Here is a 20,017-nt window from a genome sequence, read left to right as displayed (position 1 = left end):
TTGGTCTGTGAGCAGTAGCCCCAGGTCGCTCTTTCATCACTGCAGTGTTTTCTGTGTCAACAGAGTTTGTTGATAGTTTTCACTCGATAGCCAAGGTTTTGCATGGTGAGATAAACAAGAGGTTATCTGGGATTACCTTTGCCTGTGGGTAAGCAGATATGCGGTTCCCAAGTGTGACATGTGGATCCTGAGCAGGTTGCCAGGAGCTGTGCTTGCTTTCCCAGAAAATTCATGGGTGAGCAGAAGTGATAGTCTTGGGACTTGATTCAACCCCCAGCTTGCCATAATTCATCACACGAGGCTTTAACCAAGTTACGTTTATCAGGAGGTGGGAAGAGGCTTCCAAAGCTCAAACGAAGGTTGTCACAGATTGGTGCATTATCAAAATCTCCAATTTTCACCTGCATGTTCAAAGTGCCCCATCACACAAGAATTAGAACCTGGTTTTTTTATCCCAGTTGTGTACCTGTATGTTAGATTTTCTGAGAGGGAGAGATTTTATTTTTGTCTTCTTTTTAATGAGCTTTTCCATTATCATCTCCTTGATGTAGCTGTGATTTCTCACAAGGGGCCACCCCTGAGCAGATGGAGCAAAAGCTCCAACACTGTCATGCTGCCCTGTCTGTCTCAATTGGCAGAACTGGTGTTTGTAAACCTCAGGATGAGGCACTCAGGAAATCTACAGAGCCAGTCAACTCCTCTTCTGAAATTTGGGCGAGTGGGGGTGGGTGAAAAAGGCTGACCCTTCTTGTTTGTGTCAAAAATAGTATTTCTACTTCAGAAAAGCTTTCTTGGGATTCCAAGGTTATTGATGATGGCTTGATGAATGGAAGCTCTTGTACTGTGGAAATAAGCATGTTTCTAGGAAATAATTTTCTTATGGTTTAAATGTTCTTCATTTCAGTTGTTTAGGATATTAACTTGAAAACTGGGTGGAGATTGCCTTTGTTTATGTTATTTTTGCTTGTTTTTGAATGCTGACCAAAAAAAATTGCTGGATCAGATAGGTTTAGTGTTAATCCTAATGATTTCTAAATGATTTGTGTTTGTTGCAATGACATGGACCTCTGTCCTTCCTTGATATTATGACATTAGCAGAATTCCCACAGCCATTCCCATACTTTTTTTTTTTTAAGGAAGAACAGTTTCCAAATCAAGCCTTTCCCTATTGTGATGCTATCTACCTCCTACACAAGAATTCTGATTTTCAGTGATGTGGTGCAAAGGATTTCTGTGGATGGTTCTTGAAGGGTCCAATAGGACTAAGGTGATGAAATTGAGTCGTTATTGATGATAGATGCAAAACCTGTCTAAATAGTTGGGATTAGACTTCTCAAACAGCAACTGTACATGTATTCTCAGTGGGGCTTTTAATTTGTAATGCTAATTGTGGTGCAGCTTGCAACTGTCTGATGCAACCCCAATTGCCTGATGCTGGGAGGTCTGTGCCAAAAAACACGCTACTTCATTTGAGAAGTAGCATTTCTAGGGAGGCTGTGGAAAGGATAAACCAAAATTCTGTCCTACAGAAAGCAAAGCCTAAACCATTCTGATTCTTCTGAGCCCATGGACTCAGGAAAAGCTTACAGCAGTGTGCAGGTATTGGCATTCCAGGTCTGCAGCAGTTACAGTGGCAATGCAGCTGAAAGGAAATGTTTTCTGAGTCTTTATTTTGCAACCAGATGTGGTCTATGCTAAACCCATTAGTTCCAAAGCACATCCCAAGGGATCACAGAACAGCTTCATCCATAGAATGAGATCTGTGCACATTAAGTTTAGAAGTTTTTTCCTCTGGGAAACAAAGTGCTTGCTGGTAATCTTTTTTCTTGAAGAGGATACAGAAACTAATTAGAAATGTCAGATCTAATACAGAGCATTATTGTTTGACCATGTTGTTTGGTCTTTATTATTACAACTAATGTGTCAGATGGTAAGACTGTCTACGTTAATTGGTTTCCTTCATTGAAGCCCATCTGGATCATATTTTTTTATGATTTATATGTTAAATTAGTTAGTAAGATATATGAGAACATCCTTTTGTTTCCTGCTTTAAAGGCATGTTGGATCAAAGGCGTATTATCTTGCAGTACTTTAATGTAGCATATTGTGACTTCTTTTTAAACTATGGCACATGTAATGGTATTCTTTCATTATGTGGTCTTGATTGCTTATTTATTGATTAGATTTTCCTTAGTGATACTTGATCTTTATGAAGCCATTATGAGTTTGGCTTTCTCTGAAGCAGCATTCATGATCAGAGATGTCCATGTACTTCAAACTTCCACGTACATCCAAATTGATACCAGGCCTGGCCAGCATTCGCTAGAAACTTCTTTTTCCCCTCTTTCTTGCCACTTTGCAAGCAATATCTGGGTGAGGCCAGGAAGTAATGCTGTGATGCTGCATTAAAGTGATACCATTAATGTATTTCTGTGTGAGTGGAGTGTGAATCCTAATGAGGACATGGGCTCTGTGCCAGTTTAGAAAAAGGCTTTCTTTTTTTTTTTCTTAGAGTTAAGAGAAGTTTTTAATGTTGCATTTTCTAAGTTTTAATGAATTGCTGACTCCTTTGTATTTTGTTATTGTTCTTCACCACTAGAATTCCTCAGGTTATTTTTTTCTTTCTGAAACCGAAGCAATATAAGTGGACGTGCAAATGCTAGAAACCACTTAAGTGGAAAAGTGACAAAATTAAAATAAAGAAGATGAGCTTCCCTCAGGCCAGGAGAGAACCCGGGTTTTCCTCATTAGAGCCAAGAGGAGTAATTGCAGCACTTTAATCTCCCGTGCCACCAAACTGGTTCCCAGCAGCAGGCAGGGCTCACTGTGCTGGCTGGCTGCTCCGAGGGAAACCCATTGCTTAATATTTCATAGCAAGTGAGGAGCTGACGTGGCAGTGCTCTCTGTGCTGCTGGAGTGAGGTACCACCATCCCAGCATAACCATGGGGTTATTTTTTAAATTTTTTCTTAGCTGCCTCGTAGTAATTTTTATGCAAAATGCCGCTTATTTCTGTGAAGAGCAGAAATCAGAAGAGTGATTTTAATCATGGCTGTGTTAATTTGATGTGAGCTTTGGCTGTTTATGAGCGTTCTCTTTAATGGTGCTAATTGTCAGTTATAATGTGAACACCATTATACAGTACTATACAGTAATTTATTTAGTAAATGAGTATCTTATTCCAAGGACCATACTGCAATATGCCATAGAGACCTCATCCTTTTACTCTTACATGAACAAACTTGCACTGTTTAGGCTAAATTGCTTCTGAAAGAGCAATGTGATTTTATACCCACAAGTACCAACATGCATGTTTTTGGAAATCTCAAGTTCTTTTCCATTAATTTAAAAAAAACCCAACCAAAACAACAAAAAATAGGCAAAAAACCCTCACAACCAAACAAAACAACCAAAAAAACCACCACCCTCACAAAACCATCCCGGCAGAAAATGAAGAGCTGACACCCTCTTATGTCAATTAACAAGCTTTTATATTATGTTTATGTATTCGCTTTATTAAATTATTATTACGAAACAATCATTTGCATTAACAATTCTTGCTGCTCTTCAAGTGTGTTTATTAGAAGACTTTCCAGGTTCTAATGGTGTCTTTGTTCTTGCTACTTTGATTTTCTTCATTTTCTCTTTGAATCTACATACTGACATCTGTGTGGTCTAAATCTACAATTAGTTGCTCTAATTTGAATGCTCAGATAACCTTGCCAGAGTTTATCATTGTGTACTGTTCTACCTGTCATTATATTACTTAAATTCTGATAGTTTTTATTATCACAGGCTGATGACAATCAGTGTCATAAAAGTAGAAGAAATGAGTGGAATTCAGTGCAAAAAACCTTTACTACTAAGAATAGTTAAGAATAGAATAAGCTAAGATTAGTTACTCAGTTTACTAGATTGGCTGGTTTTTTTGTTTTATCCTGGATGTTAAGACTTTCTATCACACCTGGAATCACCTACAGCATACATCCAGCCTTCTGTCCACCTGTGAATGGCAGGGAATATTTACTTTGTAATGTTAGAAACAGGACCATTTCTGTTCTGTAATTTTACTCTTGGTGCAGCTGTGAGTCTGTTTAGATTTGCACACACTTTGTGACATTAAATGATGAACACACCACAGCATGTTCTCTTCCTATACAGGAGAGAACTAACACCTTGTATTGCAGCTGGGTTTATTATTTCTGGCATCCAGCATATCTGGTAATTGTAATTTTGCAAAGATCTCTGGTGCTGATTTCAAGCACAAGTAAATATTAATTATGAAACAGGGAGCCAGTGTTGGGTTTATTTCCTTGTATTTTGTTTACTTGTTGCTCTTCAAACTTCCATACCCCCATCTGGCAGGATGTAGCAAAGTAGAAGTGAAAAAATTATAGGGGGACCTAAAGAGGACCATTGGGAATATATCACTGAGATATCAGTTAGATACTATGACTGTCTGAAGTAATTTTAGTGCAATATTCTCTCCAAGGACCAAATCCACACTTATAAAGGGATACTTAGAGCTCCCAGTAACTTTGATGGGAGATGTGATGGGAGATGTGCTGGTGCAACTCTGGTTGAGGATTTGGCTCCATGCTCATGCTGTCTGTGCTGTAGAGTGCCCTGGGAATTTAGCATGCTCTGCTTATTCCATCTGCATTTCTTACAGCACCTCTGACTTAATCATCCAAGGAAATGGCTTGGGGATTCTCACATTTAATTTCTTTTTCTTCAGAATGACACAGCATGGGGGATTTTTTGGTTTTCTTACAGTCTTCTCCCTCTCCTTTCCCCACAGTCTTCAAGGGTTCAGATAGCCATAAAATACTCTAAACATACAATGTGCTAAAAAGCCACATCTGTGTCTCTGTCTTATCTAAAAAGCCAAATCTACATCTCCATCTTATCTCTAGTAAAGTAAGATTTTATTCCGAGTCTCTAGGCTTTACTCCTTTTTGCTCTTCACTGCTTTTAAATCTTGTTCAAGTTTCTCATTGTCAGGAAACCAGTGTGTCATCATTTTGAAAACATAAAATGGATGGATATATTGAACACATCGCTGAGTTTCCGTCTTGTTTCACTCTGAGTAGTGGAAATTAAACACCATCTTATCACTGTCTGGTTTACTTTTTATTTTCCTTAGTGTAGCTGCTGCACTGCCTCCTCTCAGTTGTCTTTAGTGTCTCCCATATACTGACAGAAGAGTCAGTTGAGACTTTAATTAATGACTTTATTGTAATCAAGGTTCCATTTTAGTGCAGAATGCTCCATCTTATAGTAGTGAAATATTTAGTCTCCATCTGGCTGATCTTTTCTGTGAATGTCCCATGATAATTAAGAAGAAACAGGAGAGGATGGTCTGAAATTAAATATGTTTACTGGAGGGGTTAGTGTATCCTGGGACTGTTCGTGTAGAGACTCAGACAAAATTTAAGAATAGAACAGCAGTTTGGTTTTATGGCTGCATCTTCCTGCTGTCTGCCAGGCCCCAGTAATTTCTAGACTGAATTACAAATGTTACAATGCATCCGGAGTTTTATTTTGAAGTAACTATCCAATAGCATGAATCAGAGATAACCCTTTTCATTGTGGCTGGGAATGTCCTGCTTTCCCCAAAGGATTTCGACTGACTTGTTGAAAAGGTCAGAGGCAGTAGCACTACACTGCAATTACAGTATGTTAATGATGAGCTAAGAGTTCTACATTCTTCTTAACATAAGTCCCTGATTTTCTACATGATTAATTGGAATCTGAAAAGACTGACAAGGAGAAGGAGGATCAGATGGGGTGAAAATAAGAGATAAGAGGCTGACAGCCAGCTCTTGTTGTAAAGGAGAGTTATTTTGAATAGGAGAAAAAATCAATACAAAGGTTGGAGGATTTTACAGAGTTGTAAGAGCTACTTTAATGAAAGGTAGCAGATTCAATAGGATTGTTACTTGAAATGTAGGATTGTCTGAGTTAGAAAAATGGGACTGTCTCTCCCCAGCTGTAAAGGTGAGCTTTGCCTGCTGAGCTTCCTGTGTACTTAGTCCACTGGATTTACTGGCTTTTGCTCTGGGCACTCAGTATGATGAAAAAAGGCGGAAAGATATGTAGGGGAGCTTACTAAATTCTGTTCTTCTGGAAAAGTTACTTGATTTGGGAGGAGAAGGAAGAGGACAGCAGGTGGTAGCTCTTTCTGCTGCTTCAGCATTTTAGGTATCTGCCATGCGAGAGTGTGTAGCAAAGAAAAGGGAGTCATTATGAGGAGGTGTCTTCATTCGGCCCTGTCTGTAATGAACAGTTGACTTGAAAGGATGTTTAGAATGAACTGTTCTCTCACACATTCATGCCAGCATCCTTTCCCCAGCAGAGATTGTGAGAGGTGAGTGCAGGTAGGGAAGCTGTGCACTGAGGCTTTCTAACCTGGGTTAGAAGTGAGGAGAGGAGAGGAGTCAGCTGGACCTCAGCATCAAACACATCTTGGGCAGAAGCACTTTGTGTGGGTAGAAGAGGGGACTTCAACAGTGCTGCAGAAGAAACTTGCTCCTGCAACTATTAAACGGGCTGTTTAATTACTCTCAGTAGAGATGACCACCTCAGTCTTAAACAAGGAGCCAAGTTTTTGAGAATTGCTTGTAGCTTTTGAAGTTTGGGAACTTAAATGCCAGAAGGCAATTTTTTCAGCTTGCAGTGCACAGCCATGAAGCGTGTGAGGCTTACAGGGAGGGGAGCTGCAGGTCCCTCAAGTGTGTCTGGGCTGTGGGCTCTGAGCACTAGAACAGGTGCACACTCCACGCTGTGCCAGGCTGGCTGCCCATCAGGGTCCTGGCATGTTGGTTAGGAACATGTGAGGCTTGGTAAGTGCTCAGCACAGCCCCTTTCCATTGGGCAGGTCCAACAGTCTTTGGGATGTGTTCCCCTGGAGATGTGTGACCCTTCCTGATTATCCCAATAGGCTCTCTGGAAATAAAAAAGAGGGATAATATTTAGGGGCGTGAAGGATAAGAGAAACATTGCACAAATATGTTGCAACAAAACCTTAATGTGGTTAATGGGCTGGTTGGTAGCTGTCAGAAAGGATTTCCCATGGAAGCCATTTCACTGGGACTCAAACAATCAGAATAGATTTCACTAATGTTAATCATGATTTAAGGCAGCAAGCAAGAAATTATTTAAATTATCTATTATACTGGTGCTTTACTGATTGCATTTTACTTCTTTTGGGTTTTGCTTGGGGTTTTTTTCCTGAAGAATTCTAAACAGTTGCTATAATTTTGTGCCAAGAGAATAAATTACGTCAGACATGTTATTTGCTGTGAGAAAATTCAGTACATTTATTCAGACACTTCTTTTTTGTCATTTTATCACGTGTTAAAGAACTGCATTTTAAGGGATGACTACTAAAAGTTTGTGTAAACCAAAAAAGAAGATGCATCTTCTTGTCTGGTTATTTGTGTATCCAGAAAGGTTTTTCATTAGAACTGATTTTTCAGTGCAGGTCACCAAAAGTCTTTTTAATTCTAAGGAGGAACAGGCTGTGAAATATATTCATTGTGGACTGTGCTGATCAGTAGTACCATAGTTACCTTCTTGCCCTTCCACCTGAATCCCTTAGCAGTTTCTTATATTGAATCTAAAAGCTCTTTTGGATAAAGAATATCTCTTTGCTGATTTTGTGCAGCACCTGTCCCAGAGGAATTCCTGCTCTGGGATGCAGCAATCTGAGCATAATCCTTGTTATTTTCCCAGTTCAAAGACATTGTATTTCCTGACAGGATGGGAGGGTTAACTAAAGTAGAAAAAAGATCTAAAATACAGCTAGAATTTACTGTCTGGTGAAAATGAAATAAAAATCAAATAGCTGAAAACAAGAAAAAAATGTATGTGTTTGCTCATGCTTTGAGACTCTCATCTTTCCATACAGAAAAAAGAATTTGGTGAAAATAGTTGTATCCCTGAATATGTGTCCTCTTGCTTCCTGTTTCTCTATGTGGCTTAATAAGAAACATTATTTTTTTTCCCTAAATAGTTGGGCTTTCCATCACATTCTATGAAAGGCCAGTAATGCCCTTTTCTGTCACTCTCCCATCTGGGCTGGCTGGCTGCAGAAGGGGCTTTCCTTTATCCTCTGGCTTCAGAGAGGAGGCAAAGTGGGCTGGTATTTCCAGGAAATGCCTCCATCTACCCTCACTGTTCGCTGCCTTTGGTAGCATATCCCACAAAGACACTTGGCCATTGTTGGTCATTGACCATTCAGTAAGGTTCTTTAAATAAAACATAGCTCTGATCTACACATGTGTAAGAAATACAAATTTAGGCTTCCCACTGGAGCTAGAAATACCATTACCAGGTGGGAAAGAGATTTTCCCCCTACAGTGGGCCAACAGTTTCTTAATAGTTTTATCAAGCACAGAAAATGGCACCTGGTCTGCCAAAGGAGCATTAGTTTCTCCAGATGGGATTGTTGATTGTCCAGGAAAAGAAGATTGAGAGTGTTTCCCTACTAAATTAGGGAGGAATCATTCTTCTCTGGGACTGGGGGCAGATTTGACTTTTTTACAGACTTTTTTGCAGACTCTTGAGGACCAAATGCAGGGTGGAGAAGCAAACTTGCTCACCCCAAGTGGTGAATGTAATTTGAGAAATAAAAATATGCAAACAACACCTCTCACACATTTGTTGTGAAAGGGAGAAAGAGATCTTAGGGATTTGATCGTGCCATAAATGGATGAAATTTCTCTAATTTTGTAATTTTTGCCCTTATATACATTTTTACTACATTCTGTGTTTTGAAGTTCAGACCTGCAATAGTGCTTGTGTTTGCTCTTTACCTTAACCAGATCACTGTAAGGGTGATTTTAATTAATTTTTATACCTACATTAAGCCCTTTCATTCCTTCAGGGCAGTAGTGCCTACAAATAAGATAAATTCAATACTCAATGCCTGCTTGCAGTCCTGAAGAAGTTTTCAAAGAGTAGAAGGTTTAGCTTTTTTAAGCTTTTTTAAATGCAAAACTACCCTCAGATGAGTAGTCAAAATTACAAAATTCATTTCAAAAGAAGAGGAAAGCCTCTTTTGCTTCATTTCTCATCAACTTTGGTTGAGTGGGGAATTCTGTGCTCCTTTCTCTGTGGTCTGTGTCCTCCTAGGGCAGCTCAGTGCTCTTGAGGGAAAAGGGTGGTTTGCTGGGAGTTGAGTGACACATTTGATCCTGAGGTGGAACGTTCCAGCAGGACAATAATATCTCTTAAGAAAAAATAAAATGTCCTTACATTCAGTTCAAAATAGGAGATGGGAATAGCAGGAGAATTTTGAAAAATATTCATTTGAAATTCTTTGCTTGAGAGCTCTTTTTCTGTTTGGGAGGCAGGAATGTGAGCGCTCACTTAATGAGCTACATTCAAAAGATAAAATTTCAAGAGAGTAAAACCGAGTATTTCCTGAACATAAATTGAGTCACCCATCCTCAAATCCATAGTTATGTTCTTCTCTTCAACCTCATCTAATATTCCCCTTGCTTCCTGTTTAACTAGGAAAAATGCAAATACCTGAAGTAGAGACTTTCATACATCCCAGTCACTGATGTTAAAGCATGAGCTCTTTACTCAGTGGTGCTGGAAGCTACAGTCTGTTATTGCTGGAATACCATTTCTGAAAGCCTGGTAGCCCTCCCACTGAACCATATGGTGATTTATCAGACAGTTTAGCAGTAGCAAGACCAAGACCCAAGCTGGTCAAGTCTGAAAATGCATATTCCTTATGTTGCTTCTGGTAATATGGTTCTGTTCCTTTTGTAGCATTGTGAATGCGGGCATTGAGCTGTGTGTCCCCTGGAGGGGAATTGCTGTATTTCCAGGGTATGGGATTACAGTGTTACAAGTTAGACTTTCAAGAAACTGAAAGCATCAGATTCTGGACTCTTGCAGCTGAAATGGCTGTTGTGTTGGTCCATTTTAAAGAAAAGAAATATGAAATATATGAAAGCTCAGATGCAGCTCTCATGAGACGATGTCAGAGGAAATTAATATTTTCTGTAGAAAAAGAGCAAGCTCTCATTTCAAAGAAAGCTTCCTATCAAACCATTTTGGTTTCTTAACACTTGCCACACATGATCTCTGACATAATATTACTGCATTATTAGCAGAGTTAGTTCAGATGTTTCCCCATCATACTTACGTGAGGTAGCAGTGGAAAGCATACTGGTAATGCTACAAGGAATAATTTGGCAGCAGTCAGAAGCTGGAACTGAAAAAAGGCAGTAGGAGAGAAATAATTAGTAAGGATAATTGTCAGGCCTTGACAACCTGGTGTGTCTTTCTAGCAGTGAATGGATTCACCTGACACCCAGAGATAGCCATCTGATAATGGCACTCATAAAATCGATACATCAATACTTTATCCTTGAAACAGTATTTAAAGTCTGTTCTTAGATTCATTTCTTTACTTCTATAAAGTTATAACAGTCTGGGATTTGAGATAATGCATTAATTACAGCCTTATTGGACCTTCTTCATTTACTGTGTTTTAATGCATGTATGGTGATTGCTGAAGAAAGATGCCTAGTGAGCTTAATCTGCTTATGCTTTAAAAAGAAAGGATGCTGAGAAGATTAAAAGGGGGCCTCATACTGAACAGGTTTAAGAGTTTGCAGTGCTCACAGTGGCAGGGAGTTTTCTACAAGAGTTCTTTCGAATTTAGAGCTTCCCTGATGCTGGCTCTGCTGACCTCATGGAGAGGGGAGGAGCAGGAGCTGGGCACAGCTGAGATTTTGCTTTTGTAGATTGAGATTGTGCACAGGCTCTAATAATGTCAAATTGTTGCCGAGTTAAACATGATGCTGCTTCTTTCTGTTAATGTTTCCTGCTAGTCCACATCTTTTCTCATTGCAGAGAACTATTTGTGGGATTGTAATGCACATCCCAGGACCCAGAAATAGTGTGTGCATGGTTGAAATAATGCCCATGCAAATAATACTGTAGATAAGTATTACAAGAGATTTAGATTTAGGTATACTCATCAGATTTCCCCAACTGCATGTGTGTTGGATGAATTGAAATGGACTGGAAATTTTATTTTTGATTACATCTGCTGTGAAGGACAGGAGACATTCAACAGGACAATATCCCTTCCCTGACTGAACCACATATATGTGCCATTTCTAGCAAGGCAGAAGCTGTTGTTGAAAGCAACCTGTTTATCTAACAACATTAACAAAAAATAATTTTTTTGATAAAGGCTGTAAAGATCAGTGGCTGTCCTCTGAGTGCCTGAGAGGAATTATTTGTACATCTGCCTCCCTATTATTCACGGGCGCTTCATTGCAGGGCTCTTGCTGTCTCCGCTGTGCCACCACCAGCTTCACTGGCAGCTGGAAAATTCAGCACTTTCATAACCAGTGGGTTTTCTTCGTTTTAAGATTATGGCATGAAAGATGGAGGAGGAGATCAGAACTGGCAGGAAGCTGTGATTTGAATAGGACCTTCAATTTGACACATGTTATGTCCTTAAGAGAGGAGTCGGTGCCTGGTTTTGTTGACAGGTGTGGCGACAGCTTTGAGGGATGACAGGCACTTCACTGAATCACTAAATTGATCTGATAATCAGTAAGTGAGTTTGCTAAGAGCAGGTACTACGTGCCTTCTTTGGGGCTTGGTTAACTTAGTGACAGCTTGTTTTAAATATTCTAGGAGGCCGTAGTTTATTTTTCCTTTCTTTTCTGAGCAGAACCCCACTTAGAGCCAAATAAAAGAAGCCATTTCTCCTCTTTGGCTCTAAAACTAACCTGGAGATTACCAGACCTTGCTTTTACAAAGAAGCTGCTGTCAGAGGTTAAGCTATCTCCATTTTCTCCAGATAGTAGTGGCCATCATCAGCCACAAGTGTTTGTCCTCTCGATGTGGCTGCAACCTTTCACCTCCCTGCCTTCCCTAGAGGGCATCAGCTTCGCAGCAGCCTTTGACTCGCTCAGAGCCTTGATAGCAGCCTTGCTCCCATTTCCAGCTGCTCATTCCCAGCTAGCCTGGTAACCCATGGACTTTTTCTCCCTTGGAGAACCTAAAGAGGAGGTTATTCCTTTCCTTGGTGGCGTGGTGGCCCTGCCCCGTGCCAGAAGGGCAGGCAGGTGCCATGCCTTGAGGTGCAGACAGCAGTGGCTGGAGGGGATCTCCCTCAGCTGCAACCTTTGGGCTGTTTGTGAGCTCATGGCTGGATATGCAGTTGCCTCCCCATTAGTTCTGCTATTTACTGTGGAAACTTAACACAGGACAGGTTTGTCAAATTAAAATGTTCTGCCTCCAGCATCAGGCATACGGATTAGAGTTTTTGTTGGTTTGTACTGGAGCTATTCAGAAGGGGAGTTTTGCTTCAGGAGTTTTCCAAAGGCGATAGAATTTGTAAAAGTTCAATATGGATTTATTTTATGATGCCCCAGCAGTATCTGTATAGTTTGCTTGGGTTCAGATAAAAACCATTTGTGGTCAAGGTAAATATTACAAATCAGAGATTTTTTTTTAATGTGCATTCATAGTTGTCCTCTCTTCTTAAGACATAAATTGAATTTGTGTTCTTCATACTGTGATGTCCAAACGATTTCCTCTTCAACAAAGAATACGTAACAAAGGTTAAAAATTATTTTTGCAATCCAAGCATTTAAGTATACATTACTATCTGTTTTAAGGATGGATAATCAATGTAAAAAATGATACTTCCGTGTATTCCTAATAGGTCACTGTGTAAATATCCATAATGGAATCGATCCCCTAGGTTATGGCAACCATTAGTACAGAAGGGGTTTCACAATTAATGTATCAGACATTTGTCTTTCCTACTTACATGCAAAATGATTATTTATTGATTATTTTCAATCCAGGTTAATGATGTTGAAGAGGTTTCAGTATCTCAATTTGAAGTACTTAAAGTGCGCTTCAACAGAAATATTATATCCCTTTCAAGAAGTTGTGACTCATATCTGATAAGTGATTTTCCTCTGCATTCTCTCTCATTTATATATACATACATATATATAATTCATAAAATAAGGATGTTTGCATACCTAGAAAGTGTCAGTGCCATGTGAATGAATGGTCATGTGAAATGATTGTATTTTCCCTGTTACCTGAGAAGCATGCGTAAAACCAAACTGTAAGCTGAAAGACTTGCTTGCATAAAGCTCTTTGGCAATAATAATGAGTAGAGGGAAGTATCTTAAAAATGTGTAATAAGTGACTTAAGGTCCCGTGTCCCATTTGGAAAGGGGTCTGGCACATGGCTCTGGATAGTTTCAGGTCAATACATGGTGGCTTCCTCAGTTCCCAAAAGTCAAGCCCACAAGCATCAAGGTAATTGTTAGTCCCAGAAGAGCTTGTTCTTTGCTCCTGGCCCCATTGGAATGTGTCTGTGTAAATACCCTGCTGTCTTGTATGTCTCTGAAAAGAGAAAGATGCCTGCCAGGCAGCCTGTCCCACAACAGTCAGAAGGGACAAGGACTGGCAGTCGAGGCAAGGACAGTCTGTTTTTTCTGTTAAAAATGGTGGACATTTTCTTGCTCTTTGGAATCCACAAGATTCCAAAGAAACCAAGATGCAGAAAGTAAGTCCATTTCAATTCAGAAGGGCGTTGAGCTGACATGTTTGCCTGCACTTGCCCGTGCACACAGGCAGGGGTGGAGGCTCAGTGGCAGCTTGGGGAGGTGGTGGCCTCACTGCAGAGCTGTGGATGTGGTGGGAATTCCCTGCTCCATTCACAGTCAGAGCTGCATGGGAGCTCTGAGCCTAGGGCTGACATCTGCTTTGCAGTGAAACTCTGCACTGGAAGCTGACATCAACCCTCTGTGCTGCTTTAAATTCATATTCTCCTTGGAAAAAGAAATCTAATATTTCAGTGAAGGTTTGATTTTTTTATTATTATTTTTTTATTTGTGACTCTCCTAGTCATTTTCCTGATTAAGTGTCAGCCCTTTTTCAATGAGTTTAAGCCTACTGACAGTAGACTGACTTTTCTTAATTATCTTTTCCAGACCCCTTTAAATTAGTCCCCCAGGGGTCTGTGAACCTCATATTGAAAATGACAGCTTTTATATTTCCTTACTAAATACATACAAAGAGTTGTCCAGGGACGCTAACTCACATAAGATTGTTAATTCCCCCTGGAAAACAAAAGAATCTGATTTTAAATGGCAATACATCTGAGAGACTGGGGCACAGTATGGAGGAAGAGGACAGTGGCCATCAGATGTGGCCATGGCTTTGTCCATGTTGGAAAGAGTGTGGGAGGGGAAAAACCATTTGAAGCCACTGAACTCATGCATAAATGTATAGCTTTCAAATAGCTAATTTTTTATGTCATAAAAGAAAACTGGCTAAGGCTGGTTCCTTCTTTATAGCCCTGTCATAAAATCTGAAAAATGAGGTTTATAATTTATGGTCTGAAACCACCTTAACTATTGCAATACAAACAGCATCACTGTGCTGCAGTTTATTTCTAAAATGCCTCCGGTGAAAATATTGCAGTGCCATAATTAACTAATACCAAGATCCTGTTTGCTTCGCTTTCTCTGCTTTCCCCAGAATTATGCAGTTAGTATAAATCCTCAAGGCTTGGAAGATGGCTTCAGAATAATCTTACATCACCATGTCAGTTAAGACAATCACTAATAGTGTTTCTGTGGCTCATAGAGTCTCTCCCATCACTGGTTGCATTTATAAGGAGTGAGTTACATAGTTTTTATCTATGTCTATATATGCATGCATGTGTCTATGTCTACAAAAAAAAAAGGAAGTAAAAAGAAGTGCAGAGGAGAACAGCGTGCCTGCTGTCTCCTAATTACTTTGTTTTTTGATATCTCAGCAACATTGATCTTTCAAAATGATCTCTTGCTGGTGGCATCAGTTTTATGTTGGAAAATATTCCTGCAATTCTGGCGATGATAAACTAATTACAGACTATACATTTTTAATGATTTAATCTCCTGTCATATTCCTAGAGAGAAGTGATCCTGATTCCAAACAAATCTCCCATGCATGACCAAACACTCATCATGAAATGTATGGTTTTCATTAAACCCCGTTGTTAATAAAGGCTTAGGATTGTTTTGTTAAAATGGGGAGAGGTTGGGGAGTAAAAGCATGCTGAAAGATTGCTGTAATAATGCTGCAGTAAGCTCTTTGAGTCACACAGAGTTCCAGCATTCCACTGCCATGTGCCTCCCATTACAGAGAGCTCCTGACCATGTGTAATGCTGGCAGAGGGATTTCCATGGGTGGTGCTTAGGAAGGTGCATTCATATTCCTTGGTCTGTGCCAGGAATCCAGCTTTGTGTCACTCACCCCACACTCTGTTAGTGTCTAGGTTTAGGAATGATGATTAGTCAAACAGTGTCTCAAAAACCTGCTTCAAGAGGTGCCCTTTTTTGAGATATTGAGGTCTTTGCTCTGTGCCTTGCTGTTACATGAGTGCACTTTATACCCTTGTGCCCCTTTGGCTCAGTGCTGTGTGCCTTGGTGGGGATCTGCTTTTGAACTTTGCATGAAGACCAAAGCAATGCACCTTGGCCTCTGACTGGGGTCAAGGGTGGTGCTGCAATGGGGGAACATAAAGTGATCATCTCCTTTGCATCTGCTCGAGGGACTGGATCTGAAATGCCCTCCAGCAGCAGCTCCTGTAATTTAGCATCAGATCCAGAAGTAAAAGAGGGTCGTGGTTCTCTTGAGAGCACAGATGTAAGAGGTGCTGGAAAGATGACAGAGAAAAACAATTGTTAGAAATTTCTTTTACCTATGGGAGAAATGTCAAGTCATTTCAGTGAGCTGTAAACATTCCTGCCAGTTTTGCTTGCTTTCAGGTACTTATGCCCCTTTCCCAGAGAGCTCTTTTGTTGATTTTAACGACTCCAATCTTTGGGAAGTCTGAAGATAAGAACAGCATTTAGAGAGGGCATTTAAAGCAAATTTTGGTGTACCTGCACTGATTGTGTGCGTGATGGTGCACTGGTAACAATCTGAGTCAGATGCACACACATTCACACAGCTAATAACAAACAGGGCCTCAGAATTACTCAGCATAGAGAAGGGAACATGGGGAGGGTGAATTAAGGTTCCTATGAACTTTTTGTGGATTTCCTGGCAGTGTGACGATGAAACTATTATTATGAACTAGAACTCCAATTTTATTAATGTTCTGAAGTATGGAAGGAAGCAACAAATCTGATTTAAGAGAAGACATTTGTCTTGGCAGTGTGATTTACTCCAGGGTTGTAAATTTGACATGATGGAGACTAAAATGTACTGAAACTTAAATTTCTCCCATATCTCACTCAAAGTCAAATGATTTAAATAGCAGAATATGATAAATTACATGTATCCTTGGATGCAAATATATTTTTGGTTCTGAAGATTTTAATTTCACGTCTGAGGAAATTTATCAATTTGACGATGAAACTTTTAGGAAAACAAAGGTCAGAATTTCCAAGCATGGTGCAGGGATGCCATGACAAGTGCATCACTGTCTCCTGCAGTGAAGGTTTCCTGCCTGGTAACCTCCTGTAATGGGTCCAATAATGATAAAACAGGTACTATGGAAGGTGAAATCTGCTTTGCTGACACAGATCCTGCAAATGCTCCTGTCCTGCCATGCACACCATGCTTCTCTCTGGCACTGTGCCTGCCCTGTCTCCTGTGCTGTACAAATGTGTCCAGGACAAAATACGATGACATTTTAAAGTACAAGGTGTTAGCAAACCCAAGCATAGCTGGGGTGGGGGACTGAGTGAGTGTTGCAGGCAAAAGGCCCCCACCACAATCCAGCATTGCTCTGCTTAATCTCATTTTGGGGGAAATTCATTGCTGGGATTTTGTCCTCTTAGGACCAGCTTGAGTAGATGGACCAAATCTTAGTCCCTGCTTTGGACTCTTCACCGTGGTTTTCCCTTCTGTTCAGTTTGCACTGCCTTGAGGGCCACCAAACCCTTGGGATCGTTTTCCCTCTGAAGGGATCCTGTCTTTCCACTGAGGATGAAGGGAAGTAATGGTCTTCCTCCACTCCTCACTTTCATACATGTCAGAGGTGCCTGAAGCTTATTTTCAGGCTTTGACCTTTTGGTAATCAGCAGAGAGATGCCTATCCCCTGATGAACATAAACCTAACCCAATGGCTATAAGATCAATCTCTTAGAGCTCTAATCCTCCTATTCATTTCCTGAGTAATGCCTTTTAAAAATCTCCATATTCTGGAAGTAAAAGCCAGAGCTTAATATTTTTTTTTTACTATTTTTTAAGATAAACCAGTAACTTTTATGGCCTTACTCTGTGATTCCATGAAATGGGATTAATTTCTTAGCAGCAGTGGACCTGCTCTGTCAGTTCAATAAAAGTAATGTGGACAATTTCAGTCTATTACTTTTAAATTAACTCAGCCCATATGACTCTTCCTAATACACTGCCACCTTGTGAAAAACAGGGTTGCATTTTATTGATTCATGTGATAGATGAGAATATTAAGTGTTCCCTGGCAAACAGCACCCCAAACAACACGAGGCTCTTAGGCATGCCAGGACTGGGGAACTAATTATGCTGAGACAGAAGAGGTTATTTTACTCATATGCTGTAAAATGGAAAAAATATTAAAGTAACTTTATAGCTTAAAAAAGAAAAAAACCCAGCACTTCTCCTTCATCTCCCCCACAGCCTGGCTGTTATGTTTTTTCTTGCCATATTTTCAGTCAGTTTCTGAAAATGCAGAATTGAAGGTCATTGGGGAGGGAATAAAAAAGAAACCAAAGCAGGGAAAAGCTCAGATCAGTGAAGGTACAAGGAAATGAAAAGAGGTCCCTGTAACATAGCACACCTGATATGTGTGTAGTAGCCTTGCTTCCACAAAGTCAGAGAGATGAACAGGTATTGCCCCTTCCGAGATCCAAACTTTTCAAAAAGATTGCTTGTTAAATTTTTACTTGGTGAAAAATGAAGTCTGAAAAAGCTGGTGTGGTGATCCTTTGAGGACATTCTAGAATAATTGTAATAATGCATTAAAATGTCACGAGGGGAAATGATTAATTGGAATTGCCTTCATTTTTCTCCTCCATTTGCTCGCATTCCCGTCCTTAGTTCCTCATATAAAAAATAAAAATAGTAACATCCAGTGCTGGCACTATATATGAAGTCTTTTCTTACTGCACAGTGACATACATGAAGCCTTGCTACTGACACATGGAGTTGCATGTCTACTACTCCAATTGCTTTATTCATGTTTTGGCTTTCAGCATAAAAGCTAAAACACTGAAAACCACTATAAAATTCTGGCCATGGCAATGACATTTATCATTCTGTAACAAAAACCAGGTGGGTTGTTTGCTGGCTGTGTTGGTTTGTTCTTTCTACAGCAGAGAACCTGATTTTCAGTTATTTTTCTCTCTTGTGCTCATTTCACAAGGACTAACCCAAGCCAGCACACTGCGCAAAGCAAAGATCAGTGGTAGAGGTGACTTTTGTTCTCGAGGCTCTAAAACACAAGCAAAGTGGGAGTAAATGGCAGACAGATGTAATAGGAGCAAGAGAAACTGGGAGCAGGAAGTTTATTTTCCTGAACTCTTGCCTGTGCCTGGTGGTTCACTCCTCCAAATGATGAGCTTTAAAATAGGCTGCTGGGCCAGCAACCGAAACTTGACCTTGTGTGGGTGCACTTTCCCTCTGTGTGTTTTCCTACATAAATACTATGTGGTATTCAGGATGGGAATCTCATCCAGCATTTTTTTTTAAGTGGTTTTCTATTTCAACAAAAGAACTCAAGGAGAGGGAAAAAAGCTGCATCACAAATAAGTAAAATAAGTAATCTGATTGTTGCTTTAGGTATGTTTCTGCTCATTTTAGTTTGTTGTCATTCAGTTTGATTCACTGAACTGATTCAATTTTAATGGTTCACTTATGCATGCAACTACCTGGAAAAAAAGATAAAAAAATGCCCCTAAAGCAAATCTTACTGAAGTTCTGGTCAAAAAAGGATCATAAATAAGCAGAAGTAAGAGCAAAATCTAAAACAATATGGCACACGTCAAGTAAAAGGAAAGTACAATATGTGAAGTGCAGAAAATAAACATGAGCTACAAAATAGAAGTTAAAAAATAGTACCTAAGGTAAAAAATCAAATTCAATATGTTTTACAATTACACAGGAGAATGAGTTTCTTCAACCTTTAGATTCTTTCTTTATTCAGTTAATTTAAAGACAACAAGGCTGGAAGGGTATCTCTTCCAAGGCACCAGCAGTTTCGTAGAGCCCTTGCTGAATGCTGGAAAATTTAGCAAGGAAGAAAATTGCATATACTAAGAATATAACATGATGAATATGTTGTGTCACATACATACCATCTGTGAGTTATTCTGATAGACAGAACAGCTTGTCTGCCAAACCCTAAAGCATGGCTTTGATTATTGCATACATTGTAAAATAATAATCTTGGGGACTTTGGGTGAATGGCATTATGACCTTGAGTTGGTATTGTAAAGGTCATGCCATCGAGGTCTGCAAGGATAACTCTCTACTGCTGTAATTAGGTCTTTTGCTAATGGGTGCTGTAGAACAGAATTTTCACAAATGAGGCTGCCAGCAGTTACCAAGGAGAGCAGAAAAACTTCAGGACATAACTCCTAGGGAACAGGGACGGTGGGGTGTTTTTTCCTGCTGTGGTTGGAAAAGAAGATGTGTTGTATCTAGCTCTTGATACTGAGAGAGAGTAATGCAAAGGGGAGTTTTGAACTTTCAGGGGTTGCAGCCGCTCAAGGAGAGGTGGCCTGTGCACAGTACTTTGTTATTTACCTGCACAGCTCTGTAAATCTTCTCCTTTTGTGGTGATCACAGTGTTCCCCACTTCTTGCCCCCCTTGAAGGCGCTTACACAGTGGGAAAATGATCCACAACTCACAGACTTGGTCCTTGCTATTCTGGTTTTTACTACTGTTGAAAGTTAATTTCATATGCTATCATTTACTTAAAGTTGTTAAATGGTAGCCTGAGTTTTAAAAAACCCTCATTTTTGTGCAA

At 39.9% G+C, this 20,017-nt stretch overlaps 1 protein-coding gene across 2 annotated transcripts in view; it reads left to right on the top strand.

Moving 5' to 3' along the window:
• The window catches only part of PTPRG (protein tyrosine phosphatase receptor type G), a 387,800-nt gene that overhangs the window by 215,931 nt on the left and 151,852 nt on the right, over positions 1–20,017 (top strand). The window lies entirely within an intron of this gene.

The sequence above is a fragment of the Zonotrichia leucophrys genome, chromosome 12 (genome assembly GCF_028769735.1).
Source record: "Zonotrichia leucophrys gambelii isolate GWCS_2022_RI chromosome 12, RI_Zleu_2.0, whole genome shotgun sequence".
NCBI lineage: Eukaryota > Metazoa > Chordata > Aves > Passeriformes > Passerellidae > Zonotrichia > Zonotrichia leucophrys.
Note: the sequence above shows the minus strand (reverse complement) of the source record. Positions and strands in the feature narration are given on the sequence as shown.